Source organism: Belonocnema kinseyi, chromosome 10 (genome assembly GCF_010883055.1).
Source record: "Belonocnema kinseyi isolate 2016_QV_RU_SX_M_011 chromosome 10, B_treatae_v1, whole genome shotgun sequence".
In the NCBI taxonomy this organism is placed as follows: Eukaryota; Metazoa; Arthropoda; class Insecta; order Hymenoptera; family Cynipidae; genus Belonocnema; species Belonocnema kinseyi.
In genome coordinates, this window is record NC_046666.1 from 85,556,054 (window position 1) to 85,560,998 (window position 4,945).

At 31.5% G+C, this 4,945-nt stretch overlaps 2 protein-coding genes across 3 annotated transcripts in view; both read right to left on the bottom strand.

The window, feature by feature from the left end:
- The window catches only part of LOC117181634 (leucine-rich repeat-containing protein 15-like), a 431,057-nt gene that overhangs the window by 305,121 nt on the left and 120,991 nt on the right, over positions 1–4,945 (bottom strand). The gene's annotated exons all lie outside the window — the stretch shown is intronic.
- The window catches only part of LOC117181635, a 413,839-nt gene that overhangs the window by 1,022 nt on the left and 407,872 nt on the right, over positions 1–4,945 (bottom strand). The gene's annotated exons all lie outside the window — the stretch shown is intronic.

Consider the following 4,945-nt stretch of genomic DNA (forward strand, 5'->3'; position numbering starts at 1 on the left):
AAAGAATGTGGTGCAGAAGAGACGCTAGTAGACACATGGGAAAGAAATCGGTTAAGGTGGTTCGGACATGTTGAGAGAATGCCAAATGAACGACTAACGAAATAAGTGTATCAAGTTAAAGTAAATGACAGCGTGCCCAGAGGTAGACCGCGGAAAGAATGGCGGCAAATAGTTAATAAAAAGAGTGTCAGTAGAGTGAATGACGCCTGAAACAAAGACCTTGGCTACTAATGGACCCAAGTGAGGAACCTTACATAACGACTTAGTGAGGTTCTTCGCTTGGGGTGATTGCTAGAGAGATTGATCAGCAACATGGATCGGAGCAGTGTTGCAGAACGAACGTGTTATTTACTTAAATAGCACGAGAATTTTGGATCAATCTGAAAAATCTCTATCCCTTCCACACACTACTCCTTTCCCCTACTGAGTGAGTCACGCCGACCCCGAAAGGGAAATGGCTTAATAATGTAATAATAATAATAATAAAATATACGGTAAAAATTCATGCATTCTGTTGCAAATTCATTTTTGTTGTTGAAAATATTAATGTTTTTAAACTGGCAATTCAACTATTCCATTCTTGATTGTTTGTCAATTGAACTATTTGTCGTTTAAAATTCGCCTTTTCTTAAAGAAAATGAATTTTTTTATGTAAAATTACAAAACTTAAACAATTACTTTTTTTTAAACAGTGTTTTAACCGTAATAAGGTGCTAATTCTATTTCCGTAATTTTGGGCTCACAACTACGCAGCCATTCATACCGAGTAGTCTTGAAACAGAAGTAGACCATAAAAGGAGGAAAATTTCCAAAATTTATTAGGTTCAACCAGGTATACGGACTATAGGCAAAGATATATACGGTTCTTACTTAATTCCAGAAGAATGCTTTCTAGGCCCCCCCCCCCCCCCAAGTAAATGAGGGGTTTAAACTTAAAAGGCCTTGCATAAATATGGGTCATATATCTCTCAACCTTAAGACTATGTTGTACAACCGATTGCAGTTTAATATTTAGGAATTTGTAATCGTGTATGTCACATTAAAATATTTAGTACTTATATTACTGTTTTCTTCTATTTTATTTGAAATCTGTACACTTTAAGGTAGTATTTTGTGTGTATATATTAGTTATATTTTCTAAAATATGTGATTCTAATTTCAAGGCAAAAGAGCCATCAATCATTTAAATTATACAATTAAAAATAATGTTGTAAAAAGCTCCGAATAAAAAGTTTGTAACATTTTGAAATGATCAAGCATTTTTATCAAATAAATCTTTTGCCTGACAAACAACGTCACTGATAATAAACAATGAAGTTCTTGAAAGTTTTGTTTTTTCAAATATATATATATCATACCTTAAACTTCATTTTAAAACACTATAAACCTGTAAGAGTAGAGGAGAGTACTCGAATATGAGATATTCTCGTAATATGAGAAAACGGGGTATCAGCTAAACTAAGAGACCCACTCTGTTGGTTCTACCACTAACTTGTAGCCCTTAAAGAAAGAGTAATTTTGTGGTATAGTGCATTTTTCATTGGGCTTCTAAAGATTATAGGCGAACTTTTTGCGAAATCGATGGTGGTCGAGTTCTTCGAAGTTAATTCTTTAAACTCTATCTATAATTCATTAAATATGTATTTAGCAGTAAAGTTTGTCTGAAGTGATGGGGATTGAATAACTAAGTAGGAAAATATCGATAGTGTTGAAGTGTTTCATTGTACAGGTCAGGCATAGTAAGTGCATAGTTGCACGGTGTTGTTCTCATAATATGAGATACCTGTGGTTTTTATAACACTGTGGCTACGTGGGGGAAATTGGTTATAAAAATCTTTGTGACTACTGCAAAAACTAAATATATCTAAATAGAAGTAAATTTATACTTCGGAAACATAGAATGAAGTTTTTTATTAAAAATAATACTTTATTTTGCATTTTGTTAGCTATTTCCTGGGGTATCTCATATTACGAGAATAGTTTGACGAGTTTGGAAAAAGCACTTTTTTACATTTTTTGTATTTTCAGCATAAAAAAAATTTTTAATAAAATTTTTTATTTGAGCTTCTTATGACAAACTAAATTTCCTTTAAAATGACCTATATTACTTTCAAATTCAGTACATAGAATTCTGACAATTGGGTACTCTCCTCTATATATGCATTTTAGCTAGAAACTGTATATTAATTAATACAATCTGTAACTGATAAACATATGTTATAATAGTTACTTAATTTTAGCGTTTTAGAGAAAAATGTAAGGCATTACAATTGACAATATGATATTTTTTTGTTTCTAAAGAAATCTAGAAATTCTTTATAAAATGGATAAATTAGCTTTATCCTCTGCTTGAAAAAATTGTAAATAGATTCTAGGAAGACTAGGCTTAATATTTAGACACTATCACAAACCATTGTAAATTGGGCTGAAAAAATCTAAATACTAGATAACAGATTAATACAGTTGTATTTTTATGAAAGTTAAGAAACTAAAATAAATTAACAAATGCTTTCTCATTTGAGTCATTGAAAAAATGCAGAAATCATTGTTTTCTTTTTTGCATATATTATCTTCTAAATTATTAGACAAAATTCAAGGCATTCATTTCTCCAATGAAATTGATTTCAAATCTGGCAGTATCTTCATTATAGAATTTGTATCTAATATTTTTATTTCAATCATTCTTAGTTGGAAGGCTTTCCTTTTTTTTACAGAAAGTGGTATTGAACATCGGTGTTTTTCAGCTTGGATATTCAATATAATTAAAAAAAATTCACTTCTATGTAAATAAGAAGCACTCAAATAAGCCAAAAATAGCTCGAGGTATTTTATTTATGATATCCTAAAGTCGTCATCATGACCATAAGTTTTACGAAATTGCTCATTTTTGTCTTGTAATTTTTGCTTTCAATTTCATATGGTTGTTTCAGAACACGCAAAAATTTGTAACTGATCAATATAAAATATTAATCTGTTGTTTGTTATAAGCTCGAATCACATATTTTATTATATAATTTTTTTTCGAAATATGTGTTTTACAATAACGAGTCACTTGCATCTCATGAGAACATGCAATTATGCAAGATCTATGCTTTAATGTACGCATAAAATTAAGACACACTGTTGCATTTAGTATTCTATAGTGCATATAATAAGCTCTTATTGAAAAAAAATCAAAGAATTTCATAGCACCTGAGGAGAAATGCCCACCCATCATTACTAAGGAGGGGAGAAAAGTATTAAGAGGCATGCAAAATATTCCGCTCATGGAGTAGATGATATCAGGACCTACGAGGGGAAAAAGTTTCCTTTCCCGCACCAGAATCTGGCATGCATTTTCACCTTCATCTGAATTCGAAAGAGCTTGTTTTGGAGTGGTTAGTGGAAGGACGCACAGTGCACTTTCCAAGGATGTGCTTCTTAGCTGACCCTAAGAATTACAGGCAAGTCACTTGTTTTAAGTTACCTAAAAGATCTTCACAGATATCCTAAATGTTAGGATTGTTTGAGCAATCGGACCTGCATGGAGATATTGATGACGCTTTGCAAAATCAGATTTACTATCTCATTGGAAAACATCGTGTGACAGCTAACAGCGTAACCTTCCAGAAAGGTGTATTTTAGAACTATACTATGAGCCCACTCCTATTTTATCTCACAATATTGTTACTATCGCCCGCACTGCGCATTCTGAAGCGTACTTCTGCGTTAAGCCTGGAAATCACACATGTATTTTACCTTTTTTTAAGATCTATGTTTAAAATATAAAGCAAATACACCTAGCTCTAAGAGTCGACGAGGTGACTGAAACGGAGTTGGGGTTATAAAAATGCGCCGAAGTTTATTTGGAACAAGTAAAACCTAATGCCATTTCCAAAGAGCCTGAGCTGTTGGAAAGTGTTTGGGCAGGTGTGTAGAGCATATTCTGCGTTTGCACCAGTTTCAAAGTGACGGAAAATTAATAGGGGTGTGCTGTAAAATAAAAATATCAAATTTGTTCAGAACAAAAAAATGAACAACATTCATGTGTGTCGGACTAAAAAATTTCTCATTTTCATTGAAAAATAAACGAATAAACGTTGTTTTTTGCCTTAAAATTAGTGGTGAAAAAATTTTTGTTTTGGTTGTTAAAAATGAAGTTAGACATTTGTACATATCATTATTACATACTTTACGATGCTATAAAACAGCGAAAAAATTGGTAAAGATTCATATATTTTAGTTAGCCATGGTACAACAAGGTTTCTGGTCGGTCACTGACCGGGCTATGTTTGTTTTTTAATAGCCTAGCCGTGCGCTGGGCGCATACTCGCTAGGCAAAATTAATTAATGATCGAATGCTCAGACGGTAGCTGGCCGGGAGCTGATTGGCAATAATAAAATTGTTGAACTTTGTTTATAACTTAATTACTATGACTGATTTCATTAAAAAATGGATGCGTATACCCGCATGGATGTTCCACGCGTGAAAATATATTTGGTGAATATTTTTTTGACACCACAAATTTTAAGGTTTCATGAGTTCAGACTTACAAACAATGAATTTTGTGACAAGAATTCGATGACACTTTTTTGAAATTAGAATTTTTTTTTTTTTAAGAAAAAATTCTAAGTTCCATATCTATGAAAAATTGCACAAGTTCAGAAGAAATTTACATTTTATATCAATCTTAAACGTTGTGAAAAAGTATAAAACACCTAAAAACCAAACCTTACACGAAAGTTAAGAAAATTTTATTGTTAAGAAATTTTCAACATTCACGATTAAATTTCTGAGATTCTTCGTTAAAAATTTTTAATTTTCATAAAAAATTACATTTCCTGTCATTGTAAAAAATTGTAAAATAGTCTAAAATGGAAGAAAACAAAATAGCAAGAGACGAAAAATTGTAATCCATTTAAAATATTTGTTTCATAAGTATTTTATTGTTATTCCTATTACAAT